Source organism: Squalius cephalus (genome assembly GCF_949319135.1).
Source record: "Squalius cephalus genome assembly, chromosome: 25".
NCBI classification, from domain to species: domain Eukaryota; kingdom Metazoa; phylum Chordata; class Actinopteri; order Cypriniformes; family Leuciscidae; genus Squalius; species Squalius cephalus.
This window is the reverse complement of record NC_137146.1, coordinates 3,873,278-3,898,593: the sequence shown is the minus strand read 5'-3', so window position 1 is coordinate 3,898,593 and position 25,316 is coordinate 3,873,278. Positions and strand designations below refer to the sequence as shown.

The following is a 25,316-nucleotide window of genomic DNA, read 5'->3' as shown; positions in this document are numbered from 1 at the left end:
TGTGGAAACTTCACTGTTATTTTTACAAGATAAAATACTGCAGTTTTACTGAGATCAGTGATTATGGGCGATCAGAGACATTTAAGGGGTTTTAGGATACAGATGATTTTCTTTCATTTGCATATGAGACTTTGAATGTATCAGATAATATTTTAATATGTGGATTAGTTTACTGAAATTATGAAATATGGAATATCTTTCCTAGGTATTTTAAGCGCATTGCACACTTTGTCAAATCTTATAGTAAATCGAATCATTGTGAATTAGAAATAAATCTTTCTTGAAAAGAATCAAAAACCTATGAATCGTGAATTGAATCAGATCAACATGTACCCAAAGATTTACACCTCTAGTCCAGTCACACATGATCTACCAGTGAAGAGTCTCATTACGTTATATAAGTCACACAAGTCATATACAACTACCTCTCAAACTTCATAACGGTCTCATCCCTCCATCAGCAGAAGTGAAACTGCTCCAGTTCAGAGCGTTGAACCAGTAAAAGAGTGAAACTGTGAGTTTGAGGTGAAAATCTCATTTGCATTGTCAGGTTTAGTGATTGTGATGGTCTCAGAATAGAGCAGATCATGTTCAAACCCCAAGAGCTTCATTTCACATTTACTGCTGAATGCAGCTGTTCTCAACTATTACAATCAATCAAAAGCCGCTGAAACTTTAGTGCAGGACTTTGAAGGAACGACACACTGATCAATGATGCAGTCCAACACAAATGTGCGCTTGCGTTCAGATGAAGCTTTATTGAATGAACAGCAATGGCAGCACATTGACAGACTGCTTCAGTATTGAGCTGTAAATCACGTGACGCTCAGATACGCTGGTCTTCACTGGAGAAACATCAGCACTCGGAGCTCTTGAGGAACGAGGCCTCGTGAGCAGCTCCGGCATGTGTTCCTCTGCAGACGAAGCGCTCTGCGGCTTCCCAGCGTGCTTTGCTGAGGCTCAGGACGCTGCTGCGACTGTAGAGACCGTCCCGCTCGCTCTCTGCGCTGGTCTGAACCCCCTCGGTGACCTCTGACCCGTCCAGCGTCCAGCTCACCGTCGCCCCCTGTGGAGAGTAAGAGCTGAGCAGGCAGAGCAGAGCGGAGGAGTCTCCAGAGATCAGCAGAGAAGAGGGAGACAGCAGAGACACGGAGGGAGACACGGAGGGACCCGCTGAACACACACACACACACACACACACACACACACAGTTAGATGTCAGACATGGTCATGTTGTAGAAATCACAATCATTTTATCTTTACAGAAATCCCACAAAACTGCTTTCATTCATAAACCACAAATATCCTGAATTCAGTTTAAAATATTCTCAGTTAAATCAATATTCACTAGCACTAAAAAATGTGTCATGTAATTCTAAATATAAATCAGTTCTGTAAAGCAGACATGATATACAGTGAATCTCACAGTAATTTGAAATATAAAATGAATATAATAAAAATATATATAATATAATATATAAAAAGTAAAAATATTTTCTGAATAATCATTTCTAATCATTAATTGTATTTTGAAAAATCCTAATTATCAGCAAATTTCAGTTCAACTAATGAATTTTTCAAATCGTTCTATTTGTCTGATGACGACGGCTAAAAAAAATAATTATTAATTGTATTTTGAAAAATTCTTAAGACTCTCACAATCATAATTATCAGCAAATTTCATTTCAAATGATGAATTTTTCAAATAAAAAAATATAATTATTTTATCCGTATAATCAAACTTTTGCAAAAAGTATTAGCAGTTAAATTTATGAAGAATTATGGACACAATTATGTACTTTAAAAAAAACTGAAGATGACAGAAAATATAACAATATTACAAACTACATTCAATATAATATTGCAATCAACATATTAAAAAACAAAGAATGTTAGCAATTATAATATATGAAATTACTCGTGTAAAAAGACAATTTTAAAACAATATGAAATATGCTTTGCAAAAAAAAAAAAAAGATGAACGTGATGAAATCTCAGGGAATATCAGTTTGTTGTTTTTTTTTTTTGTAAAATAACAGACAAATTTAAAGAAATTGCGAAACAATCAAATTCGCCATGAAATACTGCAATTCATTTTTTTATTTAAACTTTTTTTTTATCTTGTTGCCAAATGCTTGCTAAAATAACCTTAAAAAAAAAAAAAAAAAAAAAAATGTTTTAGAGAATTGAAGAGACTTACTGATCGTCAGTTTAGTTCCTCCACCGAAAGTGTACCACAGTGTTTCATTCTAGTGAAAGAGTCGTACAAAAACCTCCGTCACACTCAAATGAACACACACTCCAGCAGAGAAAGAGACGAACACACACACACACACACACACACACACACACACACACACACACACACACACACACACACACACTGATGTGAGACTCAACTGCAGATCTTCTCAACATCAACCATGATTGATCAAAAAAGAGCCACAAAATCTTCATCTAAAAAATAGTCCAAAGAATTAATCTTAAAAATAAATACTTGATATTGAATGAAGGCTGAAATCCTTTGTTTCATAATCAGTCCCGAAATACATTCATCACATTTACAAACACGTGTGATTTAAACTCTGCTAATTCTATTGACCTGCTTTATAATGAAATCTTCAGCAGATTTAGATGGTCATTCTCTATTGGATGACCTTTGACCTGTTATACAGTATCATGGATGATATAAATCTGCAGCTCAGGTATTAAATTCTCTCAGCATCAAAGTCTGAATGAAACTGATCATTAAAACAGTGTTTAGAGCGAGAAGATCGACCCAAAATAACATGAAGTAAATCATGAGTTTCTGTTTCTGAAAATGATCCACAGAAGTTTATTAGCAAAGACACTAAAAGACAAAACAGTGTTTCTTCTGTCTTCAGGGAAATGATGTGGAGTGTGTTTGCATATTGATCAGATCTTCAGTGTGTGAGAGTGTTTATAGTGCTGTGAGTTTAACACTTCATCACTGACACACACAACAATCTTCATCAACATGACCTTCATCATCATCTTCATCTGGACACTTTTATACTGCTTTATACTACAAGGTGAACAGTTTATATTCTAAATAAATCATTTAAATAATATAATTTTAACACAGCTTTAAATTGTCTAATAAATGAATAAACTTTATGGACTGATAAATGAATTGTTTTTCAGGCTGTAGATCTCAGATCACAGTGACTCAGACTCCTGTGAAACCTGCCAAACCAGGAGAAACTGTAGAGATGAGCTGTAAACTCAGTAGAAGTGGTACAGCCAGCGGCTCGACACCCTGTGTGTCCTGGTACTTACAGAAACCTGGAGAAGCTCCTAAACTCCTGATTTATATAACATACCACCTCCAGTCAGGAACTCCATCTAGATTTAGTGGCAGTGGCAGTGGATCTCACAGAGATTTCACTCTGACCATCAGTGGAGTCCAGACTGAAGATGCTGGACATTATTACTGTCAGAGTTATCACAGTGGTGGTGTGTTCACACAGTGATAAAGAGTCGTACAAAAACCTCCGTCAGTCAGAGTCACAGTGACTGAACTGAAACTGCAGCTTCTCAAACACACACACACACACACACACACACACACACACATTAAGAAAAGCAATATGATCTTATAATAAGCAATAATATAATTATATTAATATATTATAATAATATAAAAGTTTGAGCTTGGTCAGTATATGACAGCTTTGATCATGATTTTTCATGCACGGTCCATGAGGGGAAGGTTGAGGTTCATGGACCGTACTATTCTTGTGTTTGAGGATTATGCTCCAGAGGTTGTGGAGCAGCGGAAGGAGTTTAAGAAGGTCGTGTCGGAGCTGTACGAGCGAGGATTCAAGCCTGCCCTGCTCTACCCGGCCAGGCTTTACATCAAGATGGAGTCGGGAGGTAGGAAACACTTTCCCTCGGTAGCTGAGGCTGAAGCTTTCATTGACTCATTGCCTTCGCGGAACACCTAGACTATAGTTTAATTAAATCCATACGACGAGGATGGCAGGCCAGGGTTAACTATCATTTGAGTAACGTTTTAGAGTTGTAGGCCTATGCCGTTTTCTATTTGACAGTGGACAGTGGTGATCAGTTTGCCTCTACTTCTGCGGATCATGGCCGAGACTCCTTCTATAATGAAATACCTTTAATAGCCTAACGTTACTCTTCCTTTTCTAGATGGAGAGGTGAGAGACTTTTCCTTTTCATTTCTATGAGACCATTTTTAGGGCCCAAGCCCTGAAAGGGCGAAGGCCCTATTGTTTTCGTAAGGATTTTATTTATTTATTTATTTTTTTTTCTTCATTATTTTTTTTTTGACTTTTTGCCACTTTTGGGGCCCTTAACATGCTCAAAAACTCTTGAAACTTTGCACACAGGTCAGAACCCGCGGCCATCAGGGCCGGGCTGAAGCTGGTACCCGGGCGTGGCAGGGGGGCTCGACAGCGCCCCCTGGAATGGGGTCCGAAATCTTGGTCCATATATCAAACACGCTTGCATGTAATAATATGAAACTCAGTACACATATAGATCTCATCGGGCCGAACAACTTTCGTGCTCTAAGTTTTACAAAAGCCCAACAGGAAGTCGGTTATTATACGTTGTTTGGAAAACGCATACAATGGAATGTGAAATACTCCTCCTAGGGATTTCATCCGATCGCCACCAAACTCGGTGAGAATAAAGTCAAGACATTGAGGATGAATTCTTGCGAACAGATTTTTGATATCTCGAACGGTTTGGCCGTGGCGAGGAAACGAATTTATGGCGAATAATGGGACACAGGAAGTGTGTTATAACTTCTGCATACATTATCTGATCTTGATGAAACTTCAGCAGTGTATTCGTTGTAAGAGGCCGATCACATGGATGTGACTATTGTGAGTCAAAGTTATAGCGCCACCAACTGGCAGCAGGAAGTGTGTCACTTTCAAAATGCTTTGAAGTCACCCTCTTACTTTTACCCGATTTGCTTCAAACTTTATGTGTATAATGTAGACACACGGCAGATGTAGACCTGTGAAAGGATTATTGATATCTTAGATACTGTTGCCGTGGCAACGCATCAAATTTTAATAATATTTTCGGATGCGTTTGAGACTCTTAGCATGCTTGAAATTGGATGAAACTCGACAGACACATAACACTTATTAGCCAGTAGACATGTGAAAAGTTTCAGAAACGGGCGTGGCAGGGGGGCTCAACAGCGCCCTCTTGAACAGGGTCTGAAAACTTGGTCCATATATCAAACACGCTTGCATGAATTAATATGAAACTCGGTACACATATAGATTTCATCGGGCCGAACAACTTTCCCTCTGTCAAGTTTCACGCCAGCCCAACAGGAAGTCGGCTATTATGGGTTGTTTGGAAAACGCTTGCTGTGGAATGTGATGTACTCCTCCTAGAGAATTCATTCAATCACCTCCAAACTCAGTCAGCATAAAGTCAAGACATTGAGGATGCTAAATTGCAGACGGATTTTTGATATCTCGAACGGTTTGGCCGTGGCGAGGAAACAAATTTATGGCGAGAAAAGAGAGGAGACGAAGTGTTATAACTTCTGCATACATTAACTGATCTTGATGAAACTTTAGCAGTGTGTTCGTGGTAAGAGGCCGATCAGATGGAAGTAACTATTGTGAGTCAAAGTTATAGCGCCACCAACTGGCAGCAGGAAGTGTGTCACTTTCAACATGCATTTGACAAAAGTGGGGGGGTTAGTTTTACCAACAGTTACAAAAATCAGTATATATATTGGTCTCACCGAGCCGGACAACTTTCTAATTTTCAGTTATTAGCTCAGAGCAAAAGGAAGTCAGATATTTTGGTTTGAATGTGGATTTTTTGGATATTTCAGACTCTGAGTTTTTAGCTACTCTTCCTAACTGGTTTATATTATTCACACCAAACTTTTTCAAAATGATAAAGATACATTAAAGATGCTAAATTGTGAACGGATATTAAACATCTCAAACGGTTTTGCTATAGTGAGGGACTAAAGTAAAGTAACACTTAAAGCCTCATCTTCTAAAAATGTAATTAAACACCATTTATTTCTATATAAAAGTATAAAAATATCACAACTAAACCCATTTTATTCTTTTTTTTTTCAATTTAATAAATATTTATAAGTTTAAAAATAGTAATTGTACTATTTAGGCCCATAAAAGTCAAGTCATACATAGGGCTATACTGCCCTCTTGTGTTCAAAATCAGGTAGGCCTATTGTATCTACATAAAAATATACTAGGTATGTGACGGTGAGAATATTTTACCACCGGTTAATCGACGTGTGACACCGCTGGGGGCTTTTGAATCGCCAACTTAAAAACGAAAGTAAAATATGTTCGTCCGCACTGACATTGATAGTGGTTGAGCGGGCGTTTCAAATGAATTTCTATGGAAGTAGGAATTAACTGAAAAATGTTCACTCTGTTCTGCTCGTTCCTCGCCGTGGATGCGCACCGTTATGAATGCCCGTGCAGCCATGAGCATTTTAGTTTAATTTTAAAATTAGCGCCTTTCGGGGGTGGATTGCTTGAAATTATTTTACAAAAGCACAATGCTGTGTTTTATTGCGACTGTACACAAATATAAGTTAACACTTTGCAGTTTGAATGTCTTCCTGTATAATGACGGAGTATGTTTTTATGTGTCCACTGTTCAATCGCGCCCACGCCACACACACCCACCCACACACACGGTTTACTATCTTTGTGGGGACTCTCCATAGATTTAATGATTTTTATACTGTACAAACTGTATATTTTATCTCCTTACACTAACCCTACCCCTAAACCTACCCATCACAGAAAACTTTCTGCATTTTTACATTTCCAAAAAAACTCATTCTGTATGAAGCTTGTTTACCCTATTTAGGTCCCCACTGTGATACGAGTCCCCATGAGTCTGTGTGCATTCAGGTTAAAGTCCCCACCGGGACAGAAAAACATGAACACACATACACACACACACACACACACACACACACACACACACACACACACACACACACACACACACACACACACACACACACACACACTCCAGCATTGCAATCTTGACATTGCAGCCTGTTCATTATAGACTTAATAAAATATAATAATAAAATGGTCAACCTAACATATAAAGATTACACTGCTCTAAATAGTCAGTAGTACAATTCGTACATTCACAGTAAGCACCGCTCCACTGTGAATTTTCCAAGCACATTTTTGCGCATGTGAAGAGGATAATTTTTCCCTTCGATATTGGAACGTGAGTGAAGTACAAAGCATATAATAAACAATAGTTTAGCATCCAAAAAAAGGTAATTATATATATATATATATATATATATATATATATATGTATTTATATATTAAAAATAGGAGGAAATTATTATATAATAATATATAAATATAGCTGCGAGCAGCGATGGAGGGCCCAAGCCGGTGACACCGCCATCCCGGTGCCTTTAGTGTAACTAAAGGCACCAGGGTGGCGGTGCCACCGGCTTGGGCCCGCAATCGCTGCTCGCAGCTATATTATTATTTTGTTCCTTTTGCGAGTTGGCGCGGACGACTGCGGCGTAGTACACATTGTTTTACACAATGTTACTGGATTACTTATGTGTGTGTGTGTGTGTGTGTGTTTGTGTATGCTCGTGTGTTTGGTTGCTCCGAATGTATTTGCGACTTTCACCGTGTATCCCAGAAAACTCCATGATCAAACTTTAACTGGGTATATTATGAGTTTTGATGATTTTAATATCGTTGGAGATTCTCAGTTTCTTATTGATATGGGTGGAAATACTACTTGTAATGTTTTTGACCCCGATGACCTAAAACCATTAAATGATATATATAATTATTCACTGCTACATTTAAATATCAGAAGCCTAAACAAACATCACTATGATTTAGTTTCCCTACTATCTGATTCAAGTTGTCACTTTGATGTAATTGGGTGTAGTGAAACCTGGCTCAAAGAATTTTCAAATGTAGAATTACTGAATCTGGATGGATACAATCTATATATTAAGAACAGACCAAATAGAACAGGTGGAGGGGTTTGCCTTTATGTTAAGAGTACTCTTCAGGTAAAAAAATGTGATTTTTTCTTAGAGGATGATTTTTGTGAGTCTTTATTCATTGAGATTAACAATTGTGATAAAACATTTATTGTCGGTGTACTTTATCGTCCACCCGACTCTGCTCTTAACACATTTTTTCCTAAACTGGAGGATCTACTACATAAACTGATTAATCAAAAAAAAGATTGTATACTTCTTGGGGATTATAACATTGATATTTTTAATGAAGATGGGGCAAAACATAACTTCATGAACACACTGCATTCCTCCTCTTTTTTCCCCACCATAAATAGATTTACCAGAGTTACATCTACATCAAAGACAATTATTGACAATATCATTACTAATATTCAAAATACTAAGCTGGTGACTGGGATCGTGCAGTCAGACATCACTGATCATTTTCCCATTGTAATTTTTTTTGGTTCTGGAAAAATAGTCTCTCCTCCACTTACTAAAATTAAAAATAAAATCATTAATGAGAGATCCTTACAGCATTTGACTGCTAACTTACAGGCCAAGTCGTGGGCCTCTGTCTATGACAGTAGGACTCCGGATGCTGCATATGACAGTCTGATAAAGATCATTCAAGATTCCATTAAGGACACAATCTTTGAGAATACTGTTAAATGTTGCACTACTCTCCAGAACCCTTGGATTACAAGGGGAATTTTGAAATCTATTAAATGTAAAAGTAGGCTTTATAAATTGTATATAAAAAATCCTTCTAGCTTAAATAAAGATAAATATATTACCTATAAAAATAAATTAACACAGATTATAAGAAAGACTAAAAGAAATCATTACACAGAACTTTTAAAAGCTTCACAAGGGGACAGTAGGAGGTCATGGAATGTGTTAAATTAAGTTCTCAATAAGAGATATAAACAGACTACTCTACCTGACCTGGTTGATCCTAAAGATGATCTGGCACTGAGTTTTAATAATCATTTTGCCTCAATGGGTGTAAATCTGTCGAAAAATATAAGTCAACCGAAGAGTGTCAACTTTAAGCATTTTCTCTCTGGAAACTACATTCATTCATTTTTCTTGAGACCAACAGACAGTACTGAACTCCGCAAGATCATTCATGACTTAAGGAGCTCAAACTCTACTGGTGCAGATGGAATATCTAGTAAGATTATGAAGGCCATTGCGAACATCATTGTAGAGCCAATGGCTCATTGTATTAACCTTTCTTTATCTACTGGTAATGTACCTAAAATGACAAAAATCGCTAAGATAATCCCAATTTATAAATCGGGGGACCGAAATGATATGAACAATTACCGGCCAATATCAATTCTACCCACTTTCTCTAAAGTATTTGAGAAGGTAGTATATAATAGATTAAGTGGCTATCTTGACAAATTTGATATTTTAGTTCCGTCTCAATACGGTTTCAGAAAAAAGAGTACAACTTGTATGGCGATACTTGACCTTATTGAGCAAATTAATGACTGTATTGAAGAGGGAAAATGTGGTGTTGGCATTTTCTTGGACCTATCAAAAGCATTTGATACCATTGATTTCGATATATTATTGCACAAATTGTATCACTATGGTATCAGAGGTTTAGCACTTGAATGGTTCAGAAGTTATTTATATGGAAGAAAACAGTATGTCTATGTCAATGATTATAACTCTTCCTGTAAGCCTATAACTGTCGGGGTCCCCCAGGGCTCTATCTTGGGGCCACTCTTATTTATCTTATATATAAATGATTTTGTAAATTCATCTAAAATATTCCATAAAATCATCTTTGCAGACGATACTAATTTGTTTACATCACATAGTAATCCAATTATTCTTCAAAATATAGTAAACTTAGAACTAATTAAAGTTGACACTTGGTTTAAATGCAATAAACTGTCATTAAATATTAGCAAAACTAACTACATAGTATTCAAATCAACCAATAATTTTCTTTTTAAAAACACTGATCTCTGCCTGATTAAAATAAATGAACAATTGATAAAAAGAGTGTTTTCCACTAAATTTCTGGGGGTCCTCATTGACGAATCTCTTACTTTTAAATGTCATATTGATCATCTTGTTACCAAACTTTCAAAGTATGTTGGCTTGTTTTTTAAGATCAGACAATTTCTCCCTCTGTCAGCTCTTCTTGTGTTGTATAAAACTTTGTTTGAACCACATCTTAATTATTGTAATGTGATATGGTGCAACACCTACACAAGTCATCTTAAAAAACTTATATCATTACAAAAGAAAGCCATACGGGCTCTTTCCTGGTCAGAGATAAATTCTTCTTCATACCATCTATTTTATCGATTTGAGTTATTAAGAGTAGTTATAAATAAATATCATAATGCTTGCCTTATCTATCAAACTGTAAATAATCTGAACTCTTAATCTGAACTCTAAAAATTCTTATTCCTATCTGCAGCCCCCAGCACACATACCAAACGAGAACTAAATCACTAATATATGGTAAATATCGCCGATATTTGCGCACTAGTATGAGTGTGGCATGTAGGGGGCCCCAGATTTGGATCAATGATGACATTAAGGTGTTGCCCTCTATCTCCAACTTTAAAAAACAACTAAAAAATTATTATTTATCAACTTATATTTAATATATAACTGCTTTCTCATGGACTACTGGGATGTATGAGCATGAATGTATGTGTATGTACTGTATGTATGTCCTTGTGCGTTTTTCTTGTGTGCTCTGTTATCATCGTCTGGTACCAGGTGGTGATCATGTACCTTTACCGTACTACTTTTCTCTTGTAAAATTACGGGCCCCCACCCATAAGCTTCTCTAGCTTCTTTGGGGGACCCATTCACTATACCTATTTGATTTTGTTCCAATGACTGCATTATTATACTTTTGGTATTTTGTGAATAAATAAATAAATGAAATGAAATGAAAAAAAAGTCATTTTTCTCCTGTTATTTTCAGTCATTTGTGAGGAAATTCAGTCACGTTTGATCTTCAAGGCAAGGCAAGACAAGTTTATTTATATAGCACATTTCGTACACAATGGCAATTCAAAGTGCTTTACATAGAAGAAATTAAAATAATAAAAGGAAATAAGAATAATTAAAAACGGTTTAGAAAAATAGAAATAAAATACAGTACAGTACAGTACAGTCGGATGAACATTGGCACAGTGCTCATTCATTAAATGCATAGCTAAACAGAAGTGTTTTGAGTCTGGATTTGAATGTGACTACAGTAGGAGCACGTCTGATCTCCTCTGGAATCTGGTTCCAGCTGCGGCTGGCATAATAGCTAAAAGCAGATTCGCCATGCTTAGAGTGAACCCTTGGTATTTCTAGCTGATATGATCCTAGTGATCTGAGTGATCTGTTGGGTTTATATTCAGTGAGCATATCTGCAATGTATTGAGGTCCTAGGCCATTGAATGATTTATATACCAGTAATAATACTTTAAAGTTAATCCTAAATCTAACTGGGAGCCAGTGTAAAGACCTGAGGACTGGTGTGATATGTTCATATTTTCTGGTTCTGCTCATAATCCTGGCGGCAGCGTTCTGTATGAGCTGCAACTGTCTTATGGTCTTTTTAGGAAGGCCAGTGAGGAGTCCATTACAATAATCCACCCTGCTGGTGATGAAAGCATGCACAAGTTTCTCTAAGTATTGTCTGGAAACAAAGCATCTAATTCTTGCAATATTTTTCAGATGATAGTATGCTGATTTAGTTATTGCTTTGACATGACTATTGAAACTAAGGTCTGACTCCAAAGACACACCAAGATTCCTGACTTGATTTTTAGTTGTTTGACCCCTAGAGTGAAGGTATGCGTTCACCTTGAGAACTTCATCTTTGTTTCCAAACGCAATGACTTCAGTTTTGTCTTTGTTTAACTGAAGAAAGTTTTGACACATCCAACTGTTGACTTCGTCAATGCATTGGCACAGGGAGTCAATGGGGCTGTAATCGTTAGGCGATAGGGCTAAGTAGAGCTGTGTGTCGTCTGCATAGCTGTGGTAGATCTGTGTGTCGTCTGCATAGCTGTGGTAAGCAATTTGGTTCTTTCTCATTATTTGGCTCATTGGGAGCATATACAGGTTGAACAGGAGTGGTGCAAGAATTGAGCCTTGAGGGACTCCGCATGTCATGGATGTCCACTCAGACTTATGATCTCCTATACTCACATAATAACCTCTCCCATCTAAGTATGACCTGAACAATTTTAGGACTATCCCAGAAAGCCCCACCCAGTTTTCCAGCCTGTCAAGAAGTATGTTATGATCAACAGTGTCAAATGCAGCACTGAGGTCGAGTAGCACCAGCACTGATATTTTGCCTGAATCGGTATTTAAGCGAATATCGTTTATTATCTTTATGAGCGCTGTCTCTGTGCTGTGATGCGGTCGGAAACCAGATTGAAAATTGTCAGAGTATCCGTTCGAGCATAAGAATTTGTTCAGCTGATTGAAGACAACTTTTTCAATGATCTTGCCTATGAAAGGAAGATTTGAGATCGGCCTAGTTGCTTAATATGGTCTTATCCAGATTGCTCTTTTTCAGGAGGGGCTTGACAACTGCAGTTTTCAGGGAGTTTGGAAAATTCCCAGAGAGAAGTGAGGCATTTACCACTTCTAGAAGATCTGCTTCTAAACTGTTTAACACAGTTTTGAAAAATGATGTGGGAAGTGTGTCAAGAGCGCAGGTTGATGTTTTAAGGTGCTGTACGGTTTCTTCCAAAATTTTGCCATCAATTTCTTTGAAATCAGACATAGTAACTACTTTCTCAGGTGGTTTGATCTGTCTGACCCCAGAGCAACTCAAGGATGTGCTGATCACCTTTCTGATATTATTGATTTTCTCAGAAAAGAAAGAAGCAAACTCATTGCACTTGTTGTCTGAGAGCATTTCACTGGGAATCTGGCTTGGGGGGTTTGTCAGTCTCTCTACAGTAGCAAAAAGAGTGCGTGTGTTGTTTAAATTACTGTTCATAATATTTGAGAAGAAAGTCTGTCTAGCTTTGCCTAGTTCCATATTGAAAGCATGGATGCTGTCTTTGTAGATGTTATAATGGACTACAAGTTTTGTCTTCCGCCACATGCGCTCTGCTTTTCTGCATTGTCTTTTCATATTTTGCACTGTTGTTGAGTTTCTCCAGTACTTGTAAAAAACTGTAATTCCCTGAATAAGTGGAGCGATACTCAGAGCTGGAGTCGAGTCTCGTGACAGAAGCAGATCCTCCATCATCACACATAGATGTGTTTAACCTGCAGCTTTAGTGCTGGATTTTACAGAGACTCTTTCTGCAAGTTTCATCGTTACGCTAGTAGATGGCGACAAGAGACTGACTTTATGAGTGAGTCAATGAATCATTAACTCAACCGATTCGTTCAAAACACTGATTCATTCAAGAAATACTGTGTATTTCTCAGAGTCGAGCTGCGGTTGTTTCTACAGTGGCTTCGTCTGGAAATATTTCAGTTGGCCGAAAAAAACAAAACAAAACTGGCAATATAAATTACTAAAATGTAAATCAGGTTCTAGTCAGAATATGAGTCTGATACTGCTCCATTGGGCTGTGATTAAGGCGCGTGTTTCAACCGAACCAGGAAAGAAAATGCCTCTGCACTCAACTGGATAGACCTACAACCAATCAGAGCAACGGAGAAACCATAATGACCACAGGGTTTTCATTGCGCCCCATCTTCTTAGCGACCATCGAATCCCGTAGGAAGGACGGCGAAAACATCTTTCCGATAGACAAATGGCTTGATCGCGGTTCTCTGTTCCTCTTTTAAAATTAATGCACTGTCGATATCTTCTATAACAGACGCGATGGCGGCGTCTTTGTTGTGAACGTATTCAACCCAAGCACTCTTTGGTGACGTGGATGATTACGTTACTGTTGATCATCTGTCCATCATCGTATAAAGCCCACCCTGACAATTTGATTGGTCCGAACAGCTCTGGTTCGAGCTTAATTGCTCCACAACCTTTATTTTACTGTCTATGTCCACAACGGATCAAGTCAGACTGAACTTCCTGACCTCAGATGTCGTGGGCGGGGCAAAGTTCAGCTGGCATCCAGACTATGAAAGCACATTAAACTTAAATCTGTTACTACTGAAGCGTTTGCATAGAGTCTGTTTTACATGAGTGACACACACTTCAGTGCTCTGCATGTGTTTATAACTCTGTCAAACATCAAACATGATCAACAACTGTTTTTCACTAGAACTGAACCTTCAACCTACAAAAATGACTTTCATCACCATATTGATCTGGACGCTGGCAGTGTTATGTCCAGGTTTGTGTCAGTCAAGATTACAAACGTTATTCACTCGTTATCTTTGTGTGTGTTGTGAAGATATATGGTTGTAAAAGTGTTTGTGATTTCTAATCTTTCTCTCTTGTCAGAATCTGTTGGGCAGGAGACAGTGACTCAAACTCCCTCAGAGCGGCTCTCTCAAACTGGACAATCAGTCGCTGTAACCTGTAAAACTAGCAGAGATCCAGTCGACTGGTGTAGTAGAAAACGGTGTCTGAGCTGGTACTTACAGAAACCTGGAGAAGCTCCTAAACTCCTGATTTATGCAACAAACCTCCTCCAATCAGGAACTCCATCTAGATTCAGTGCCAGTGGATCTAGAAGTAATTTCACTCTGACCATCAGTGGAGTCCAGACTGAAGATGCTGGACATTATTACTGTCAGAGTTATCACGGTGGTGGTGTGTTCACACAGTGATAAAGAGTCGTACAAAAACCTCCGTCAGTCAGAGTCACAGTGACTGAACTGAAACTGCAGCTGCTCAAACACTTTCACACACACACACACACACACACACACACACACACACACACACACACACACACACACACACACACACACACACAACGGTGAAGAAACGACCCAATATGATCTTATTGAACATCACTTTCTGGAGCTTCATCAGTTTTTGACCTTTTTGATTGTGATTTTTCAGAATTCATATTTGTCTCCTGTTTCCTATTACATCCTTCATCTAGAAATTCAGTCACTTTTGATTTTCACTTCAGTGGATATTTTTCAGTCCTTCATTTTTTTTTTTTTTTTTCTGCATTTATGATTTCATATACTCTTCTTTCTAAACTGAATCACCAGCATCTTAAATCTGTCCTGTTTGATCAGTTTAATCAGTTATTTAGTTCCCATAGATCTGAACACACTTAATTAACGTAAGATTATATCTAACCAGAGGCCACGACCATTACCATAGGACTAAGCTGACTAACTTAACTACTTCTAATGGGAACTTTGCCGTGGTTTCACACGTACACTTAGTTAGAATAATGCTCACCCTGTTTAGATTAGTCTATATATTGACTTTGCCGATGTGTTAGTCGGATCTCTGAAACTTCAGTCGGCGAGCTCCTCTGCTCCTCCTCGGCTGAATGCCAGTCCGTTACTAACCTGAGTGTAGAGTTGTGGTGTTATGGACTTAATGTAATCTACTAGAGTTAATCATTTCAGAGTAAATCAGAATAAATCCAAATGTAACAATTAATTATTAGTCAGGTAAATGTGTCATGCCAATTACATAATCAATTAAAAGATAATCAATACAAAACATCAAATGCTCAGCGATAAAGAGTAAAAGATGCATAAACCTGACATTAGAAAAATACATGATGTCGAGTGTCTTGAGGACGTTCAGCATCACGGGCCGATCTACAGAATCACCCGAGCCTCTTGAGGCGTTTTCCTCCTCAGACCAAGACAAAACATCCTCAATGTGGAGAATCAACTTACAACAGGAGTTTGCTTTGACTAGAGTTATAGACACAGTTCACACCTCGTCGAGGAACAGGAGGAAGTTTGGATGAAGGACCCATTAAACAAAGTGTGTGATGATCCTCATGTCTGTTCATAAACTGCAGGAACACACATGGATTTGGAGTAAAATTTGGGGATTAACAGTAAAGTTTCAATCCAACTACAGTAAAAATATTCTCACAGCTGATATTCAGGTTCATATACTAAATTTGGTCTTGTAGATTTATTCAGAACTGAATTGAATTCTATAATTTTTAACATCTTGGCTATTGTAGAAGATCAAATATTATGAAAAATATTCATTTTTACTCTGTTCTCACTTCAGTGATTGTGTTTTGTGTCTGTTAATGAGTGACTGTCTTCAGGGAAATGATGTGGAGTGTGTTTGCATATTGATCAGATCTTCAGTGTGTGAGAGTGTTTATAGTGCTGTGAGTTTAACACTTCATCACTGGCACACACAACAATCTTCATCAACATGACCTTCATCATCATCTTCATCTGGACTCTCACAGCGTTTGCTCAAGGTTTGTGGAGCACAAGTTTGATATTAATTCATTTCTTCAAGTATATTGTCAAAGTTTTGAGTGTATTTTCTTCTTGTTGTGTTTCAGAGTGTAGAGGACAGATCACCGTCACTCAGAGTCCCTCAATAACAGCAGAACAACCAGGAGGAACTGTGAATATCAAATGTAAAACCAGCAGAGATGTGAGGAGATTGAATAATGGGGAGGAAGGTATATTCTGGTACTCACAGAAACCTGGAGAAGCTCCTAAACTCCTGATTTATCGTGTAAACTTCCTCCAGTCAGGAACTCCATCTAGATTCAGTGGCAGTGGATCTTACAGTGATTTCACTCTGACCATCAGTGGAGTCCAGACTGAAGATGCTGGACATTATTACTGCAAGAGTTTCCATTGCAGAGTAGATTCTAATGATCGTTGTGTGGGTGATGAAACATTCACACAGTGATAAAGAGTCATACAAAAACCTCCGTCAGTCAGAGTCACAGTGACTGAACTGAAACTGCAGCTGCTCAAACACTCTCTAACACACACACACACACACACACACACACACACGTTTTCAAATACACATATCTAAACATATATAAATGTTTTCTCTCTCATAAAACTTTCACCAGTCAGCAGAGCAAACACATCTGAAACCAGACCAAATGGACCTGATGGACTCATTTCTGTTTCTAATAATTTACCTTGACACACATATAGAATGTACTTTTTTTAGCAGTCGTGAAGTAATTACTTGTTCAAAATAAGCACCTATAAGAGATTTCGGACACAGACCAAGTCTATCCCTCGTTTATAACAGCCTCGTTTTCATTTGCGTTAAATTCAATATGGCGTCTAACCTGACTAAGGTCTTTTTATTTAGGGTCGTACCTTTAAAGCAGCATTATGCAGCTTTGCCGATTTCGTCGCTGTTTTCTCGCTTTTTGCTCGCGGGTTTATCTATAGAGTTCCCCCTACAGCTTCGGAATAGATATTTGACAACACTGTCATCAAAACTCATTGGCGACTCTCCCTCCTCCCATCTTCTCCCGCTGGTCATGTGCATTTGTTTTCAAAGAACCTGGCGAACGCACGGAGCCATGTCCACTGAGGTATGTATAATACACAGAAGGCTAGCATATAAATGTTTAGATAGTGTATGTGTGCAGTGCCGTAAAGCAGTTCGTTACATCGCGAGACCTGATATCACGCGATACTTCCAGATGCTGCGGCCGGCGGCCCAAAGTTGCAAGGGTGGTTTTTCGTCTCACAGGCGCTCGAGGGGTGCGAGAAGACCACCATTCAACCCGAAAACAGTCATATAACCATTCCAATGACTTCCAAGCTGTTCGGTTAAGATAAAAAAAGTTACTTAGTTCACCTTTAACTCTATTGTTGAACCATTCAATGGCCTTGTTAGCCTGAGGTTAATAAACACTGTCTTTATGTTCTTTATTCCCTGTGTTTTCACAAAATCAGCAAAGGTTTCCTTCTCGAGAAATTTCAGAAGTTACTGATGAAGCAAAACCAACTTCAGGCCATTTGCTGAAATAGTCAATCAGTGTTATTGCAATCTAACAGTCAGTTTCTCCCTTCTCGAGAGGTTGAAATGGGCCATTTGGTGAACCCCACTGGCTGCACTGGAGCTGTGAATGTTTTGGCCGGTTTATCACTGGCCTGGCCGGTCACACATGCAGAGAGGATTGTGTGAACTAGATCGTCCATTCGTGGCCAGCAATACAACTCCCTCACTGTTCGGTTCACACCCATAGACTGTAAATAAAGATGGACGACGCACCTTCACTCTCTTCTATTGTAGAAATGCGAAGTCCCAATATGGCGCTGACATCTTGCACTGATCCGAGACCTGATTCTGCGCAGTCGTGAGAGTGAGAGTCCCGTCCACACTCCTGCAGAATCGGTAAGTCCAGTTCACTGCAGAACAACTTATATCGGTGTGAAATAAACAGATATGGAAATCCCCCAAAAGTGACTACTTCGTTTAGAGAAGCTGTCAATCACAGCTGTCAATCATGGTGTCACATTCCCGTTTTTATAGCATCAAATAACTAAGACCAAACTTATTTAAAAAAACTAACACTTAAACTTACATCAGTGTGATTAAAAACTACCTAAAATGACAGAAAATCTTTGGAAAAAAATAGTTTGAAGTGTAATTTATTGTTTAGTTTCCCTCGCGTCCCATTATAGACTACATGGAGAGGGCGGGGTTTATGAGCGATACTGGGACCAGCCACCTGGGGGCGATAGAGACGCTTTGGCCTAACTTTTCACTTCGCACCAGCCCCTGATGTCCCTCATGTGCCAGAAGGATGAGGCGTTCCCGGAGTGCAAAACAAACGATTCCCTCTGAAAATCAGTGGAGATTCAACAACCAGTTCATGTCTAACAGGAAAATATGGACGTAAGTCACTGAAGATAGACCTTTGCAGTTTAGGCCAACCTGACTGAATTGTCTGGCATAACTGTGACAGTTCTGGACAGTTCTCGCATTCAGCTTCAGTAGTTCACACTCATGCTTCATCAAAAGTAGTGCCTTGATCTGGCAGAGTATAAAACAGGCGCTGGCCTTCCGTCCCCAAGCAAAGCAGCGAGACCCCTCGTCTGCGTATCTCCGGCCATGCATCTCCGTCATTATGAAAGATTTTCTGCCACGGCTCAAATGGCATCGGTGGCTCCCACTGACAGTAAGAAACAGGGGTTTGCTCGGCACTGAAGCGCTCATCCTCATCGACAACTTGTGGTGTTTTCACCCTTTTAACAGAACGCACTCCATGCGGGGTACAATCATAGACTGTAAAAAAAGATGGACGACGCAACTTCACTCTCTTCCACTGTAGAAAAGTGAATCCGCCAATGTCCCAATATGTCTCTGTCACAGTAACAGGAGGAGAAGACTCAGATCTAACGTAAAACAACAGTGTCTTAAACAGGAGGTAAACAGGTGAGCATGGGATTCAGAGGAGCAGGTTTGCACTTAGCTTTAACATTCACAGTTCTCTGTTGGTTGTTGTGCTGATGGTGTGTGTGCAGAAGTAATGACAGAGATGAAGAAGGACTGAGGACAGGGAAGTTTCCAAGGTGAGTATTCGAGTAAGTCTTCCCATAGGTACAGATGAGACCAGACGAAGGTGCTAGTGTGAAGTAACTGTTTGTATGAGTCCTAATGAGCATGTGCAGTGATTATAATTGGTGTGATGATGATCTAGTGGGCTGAGCTGACGGGTCTGCTGTGGATGATCTGAGACTGTGACAGGCCCTAATGATGGGACTGAGTCTGCGCAGAAGTGAGAGTGAAGTGGAGCCGCGGCATCAAGGTCCAGTTACTGCAGAACAACTCATGTCAGTGTGAAATAAATCATGGAAATGTAGAAATTAAAGTTAAAGCTCCGATCTCCTCCCGAACAAAGTCAGTTGGTGCCTCAGTGACTACTTTACTCAGAGAAACCATCAGTCTCAGCTGTCAGTCATGTCGTCACACGCCCGCTTTTATAGCATTAAATAGATACTTAAAAAAAACGAACAACTGAATTTACATCAGTGTAACAAAAACTACCTAAAACGACAGAAACCATCTATGGAAAAAATTATTTTGAAGTGTAAATTGATTGTTTAGTTTGTTACACATCCCATTTGATTACATGGAGAGGACGGGGTTAATGAGCTGTACTGGGACCAGCCACCTGGGGGCGATCAAGACGTTTAGCTTTAATTTTCAGGACTTGTGTGCAACTAACACTAAGGATGCGTCCGAAATTGGCAAACATTTTTGAATTAGTACCGCTAAAAAAGTGCATCCTATAGTATTAATGAGTGTAGTATGAATGTAATCTGGACATACTATATTGGCCATGTTGTCATTATCATGTGACCTACCAGTGTCGGTTGCGTCGCTTCACTGTAGTCGGCCAATCTGGGGACTTGTACTGTAAATTCGGACATTCTTCTTTTGTCACACACTGCTTTTTACCCATATATAGCAGTGAAGTTTGTGATTTCAGATTCAGCTTAAACCTTTATTCTTTTTCTTCGCATTACTCAACACAGTTTCTCACTAGAGCCTGAAGTGCTGCAGTTCCTCATTATTACATCTGTTATAGTGAGCAATTACTATGAGCTGAACACCAAGTATTGTATACTTCTCAACACAACAGATCTGTGCTGTGACGGACGGGTTTGACTCAAATATGCTCTGAATCAGAGAAAACTGAATGTGTAAACTGATATGAAATCAAACAAACCATATATTGTTTGTTTTGTACAATACACTATATGATAAAGCCTTTTTCAAGTAGGCCTAGCTATCATCTCAAGCTTTCAATGAATTTATTACTCATAACTCATTTTAGCAGAAGTGAAACTGCTCCAGTTCAGAGCGTTGAACCAGTAAAAGAGTGAAACTGTGAGTTTGAGGTGTAAATCTCATTTGCATTGTCAGGTTTAGTGATTGTGATGGTCTCAGAATAGAGCAGCTCGTCTCCAGTGACCATGTTCAAACCCCAAGAGCTTCATTTCACATTTACTGCTGAATGCAGCTGTTCTCAACTATTACAATCAATCAAAAGCCGCTGAAACTTTAGTGCAGGACTTTGAAGGAACGACACACTGATCAATGATGCAGTCCAACACAAATGTGCGCTTGCGTTCAGATGAAGCTTTATTGAATGAACAGCAATGGCAGCACATTGACAGACTGCTTCAGTATTGAGCTGTAAATCACGTGACGCTCAGATACGCTGGTCTTCACTGGAGAAACATCAGCACTCGGAGCTCTTGAGGAACGAGGCCTCGTGAGCAGCTCCGGCATGTGTTCCTCTGCAGACGAAGCGCTCTGCGGCTTCCCAGCGTGCTTTGCTGAGGCTCAGGACGCTGCTGCGACTGTAGAGACCGTCCCGCTCGCTCTCTGCGCTGGTCTGAACCCCCTCGGTGACCTCTGACCCGTCCAGCGTCCAGCTCACCGTCGCCCCCTGTGGAGAGTAAGAGCTGAGCAGGCAGAGCAGAGCGGAGGAGTCTCCAGAGATCAGCAGAGAAGAGGGAGACAGCAGAGACACGGAGGGAGACACGGAGGGACCCGCTGGACACACACACACACACACACACACACACACACACACACACACACACACACACACACACACACATTCATGAATGATCATTTGATTTTAAATATACAAGTTACATTTTAAATGATCCACAGAATGAGTTTGAAAAACATTGTCCAAGTAAATTGATGGTTATATTGTGATGTCGTTATAAGATCTAGAAAACTAATTTAAATTATCATTTCAATATTAATTGTATTTTGAAAATATTCTGCTATTCAGAAACTCACAATCATAAACATCAGCAAATTAAATAGTTTAAATGATTCATTTTCAAAATGCTCTTCAACTGAGTTTCTTTCTGTCTGGTGAAAATTATAAAAAATTATATTTATTTTGTCCACATTATACAACTTTAGTTTCATGCGTTTAAAAAAGCCCTTAATAGTTACATTTACCAAGAATTATAGACAAAATTATGTATGAAGAAATTATTGAATAGATTTGAAAGTATCTGCATTCAATACATGAAATGAACTAAATGTTAGCAATAATAAGATTTTAAATATTCATGTAAAATGAAATATGACATTTAAAATAGCTACAAATGATAACATTTTATACAAAATTAAATAAATAAAGATATACACATTTGATTTTTTTCAGAAGTTACAGAACCTTTTAATCTCAATCTAATTTTAAAAAAAACAAAAATGTATTAATATATTGTGATTTCTTCATAAGATTTTGAAAATAATAATTTCAATATTAATTGTTTTTGTAAAAATATTCATACATTTTGATACTCACAAAAAATAAATCGTAATTTTCAGCAAAGTTTCAACTATTTTAAATTCTACTGTTTAGACACTTACAATCATAATCTTGATTTTTAAAATGCTTATTAACTAAATATCTCTTTCTCTGATGATGACGCTTACACAAAAATTTTATTATCAAACTTTGGATGCATTTAAAAACCCTTAATTGTTCAATTTTCTATTAATTATAGACAAAATTATTTATATCAAGAAATAGTTTAAAATATCATAAAATACTGCAATCCATAGGCTACATTAAAATACAATCAAATGTTACCAATAATTAAATTATTAATGTAAAATTAAAAATAACATTTAAAAACAGTATGAAATATAAAACCTAAGTAAATAATATAATAGTTAAATGATAAATTGCTTTTCAAAAACATATTAATAAATGAATTATCTTGTTGACAAATAAGATCATCTTATAGATGTTTTTTTTTAAGGTTCATTCATGGCATTTTAAGATCACCACTAATAATTATTTTGCTGAAATTATCTAAAAATAAAATAAAATGAATGAATTAAAATTTTCTTATTAGAGAACATTTTTATTAGAGAATAGAAAAGACTTACTGATCGTCAGTTTAGTTCCTCCACCGAAAGTGTACCACAGTGTTTCATTCTAGAGAAAGAGTCATACAAAAACCTCCGTCACACTCAAATGAACACACACACACACACACACACACACACACACACACACACACACACACACACACACACACACACTGATATGAGACTCAACATCAGGATTATTGAACTGTCTCATCATCTCTAAATGTCTCTTAATGCATGAAAACTATTAAATCTAAATAAATAATATAATCAGAAAGACTCTGTACTGATCTTTACACATCTTAACTGGGAGTCTCTAAATGATCATGTGTTTCTCAAAGCATTTTAATAAGTGTTGATGACCTTTGCCCTCTCATGGAGTTCACAGTGAAATACTTGTTTCTTTTAGTGATGAAACTGTCATTTGATTGATCAGAAAGTCTGAACTCTGAACCAGAGACTCGTGCAGAATAAAGAAGAAATGATTTGTAAACTCCTACAGAAGTGAAAACACACTCCACTGGATCATGAGAATAAAACACATTAAAGGCCACAAAACTGGATCAGTTTCTTCTGCATGTGTTCATTTTCATGTGTGTTTTCCTCCAGCTGGTTTTTGCTCAGAGAGTCACTTTGCATCGGCACGTGTTTCAGCTCTCCGAGTGTTTATAGCCTTCAGACTCACACACTTTATAACACACTGCTGTTTACCACGGTATAAACCCAACACACACCATGAATCTCTTCAGCAGCTTCATCTGGATTCTGACCGCTTTTATTCCAGGTAACAGAAGTCAAAGCTTGTCATTTCTGAGTCTTTAATGTTCATGTCATTTGATGAAACTCATATAATGTTGTTGTCAACAGCGTCCAGAGGAATCACTGTGACTCAGCCTGAAGCTGTGAATGTTTCTGAAGGACAAAACGCCACTATAGACTGTAAAACTGATACTGGGATAAGTGGCTATAGTTTAGCTTGGTATCAGCAGAAACACGGAGAAGCTCCTAAACTCATCATTTATCTGGTAAATGATCTCTATGATGAGAGTTTCAGTCGATTCAGTGGGAATGGAGAAGAAGGTGGAACAGATTTCACTCTGACCATCAGTGGAGTCCAGACTGAAGATGCTGCACATTATTATTGTCAGAGTGAACATGAAGTCAACAGTGACTATGTGTTCACACAGTGATAAAGAGTCGTACAAAAACCTCCGTCAGCAGCTGCTCAAACACACACACACACACACACACACACACACACACACACACACACACTCAAGTTATTCATAGATATTAAATGAAACATAAAGCATTCATTGAGTTTTTAACTTACTAAATACTTTATCTTATCTCTTTATCTTATTACATTTATCTAAAACTATATCTATAATTTGTCCGCATGTTCTTGTTTCATCATGAATCTGCAGGAGTGTTCATGCTCCATTGACTGAATTTTACTCATAAAATGTGAGTTAAAGCCCTGATCTAATGAAAGACCTGAAACTAAAATGACACAAAACGAACATTATAGAAGCCAAATGTGGTGTTTGTGTATCTAGATATTGGGTGTTGTTTCTTGTTTTGTACAGTGGGTGTCGCTCTAATGTTAACTGAAGGTCCAAGTTATAAAGGAAGTATCAAACTGCCAAAGGGTAGGGGGGTTTGACCCGGTAGGGCAAATGGTTTTTGACCGCTGTGGCGCATAGGCGCTAGAAACTGATTGTTGACAAGTCTGTGTGTGTATATGTATACGGATGGTTTGCCGTTGAAACTGGATAAATGGACATTTACCTCTGCACGGTAAAACAAATAAACGGAATAATAAGCAACACAACGAAGCCTGCATATTCTTAAGATCAGTATGGTAAGAGAACAACAAGGACACAGCGCGTCAGCCAGGCATACCGGGGATAAACCACCCCAGCGGTCAGTATTAGACTGAGCGGCTACATTAGTCAAAAACCTCGCTCATTTGGAACTAAGTTTGAACCGTAACGCTACTGTGTGGGACGCAATGAGATGGCATAAGAGGATGAGTCGCTTTGTTTGCCTTGGGATTAAAACGACGCTGACGGATGCATTCAACTGTTGGTGAAAAGACGCTCAGGAAGCTACGAGGCTAAAGCCGGCTGTCGGACAGCGGATCACTGGAGCATCTAAAGGCGCCCAACGCGAGAGGTATGTGTAGCGCTACACTTTTGGCCATTGAAATTGTGTGCACACATAAAAGGGCATAAACCCAATGCATTGGTTGCCAAAAAAGGCGGATAATTATAGACCTTTCACTGACTGTTACGGCGAACTTTGAGTGACTGACTCTTTATCATGGAGACGCGCGATGCAGTGTCGGACATTAGCGGGACTGGTGTGCTTAAAATTACAGCTGGTAAATCCAATAGTGTAGCTAGCGGTGCTCAAGCACAAGGTGGGAAACGGGTAGTGAAGCTCACTGCAAAGGCGCTTGCTGATAAACTGGACAGGTTGCAAAATGTTAGAAAGGCTAAACTT

At 38.4% G+C, this 25,316-nt stretch overlaps 2 long non-coding RNA genes and 2 gene segments (V, D, J or C); 2 read left to right on the top strand and 2 right to left on the bottom strand.

The window, feature by feature from the left end:
* The window catches only part of LOC307153405, a 169,809-nt gene extending 148,477 nt beyond the window's left edge, over nt 1-21,332 (top strand). Inside the window, exon 2 of the long non-coding RNA XR_013820147.1 lies at nt 19,717-21,332. This is a non-coding gene — a long non-coding RNA (uncharacterized lncRNA). The remainder of the gene's footprint in view (nt 1-19,716) is intronic.
* LOC307153768 (Ig lambda-3 chain C region-like) lies at nt 734-2,549 on the bottom strand. The segment is given in 3 exons: nt 2,498-2,549; nt 2,201-2,249; nt 734-1,173 (listed from the first exon to the last, which is right to left on the bottom strand).
* On the top strand, nt 16,307-16,897 carry LOC307153767 (Ig kappa chain V region 4135-like). The segment is given in 2 exons: nt 16,307-16,377; nt 16,465-16,897.
* Nucleotides 21,158-25,316, bottom strand: part of LOC307153400 — a 12,664-nt gene continuing 8,505 nt past the window's right edge. The window contains exons 2-3 of the long non-coding RNA XR_013820142.1: nt 22,827-22,875; nt 21,158-21,458 (exon numbers count right to left, since the gene is read on the bottom strand). This is a non-coding gene — a long non-coding RNA (uncharacterized lncRNA). The remainder of the gene's footprint in view (nt 21,459-22,826; nt 22,876-25,316) is intronic.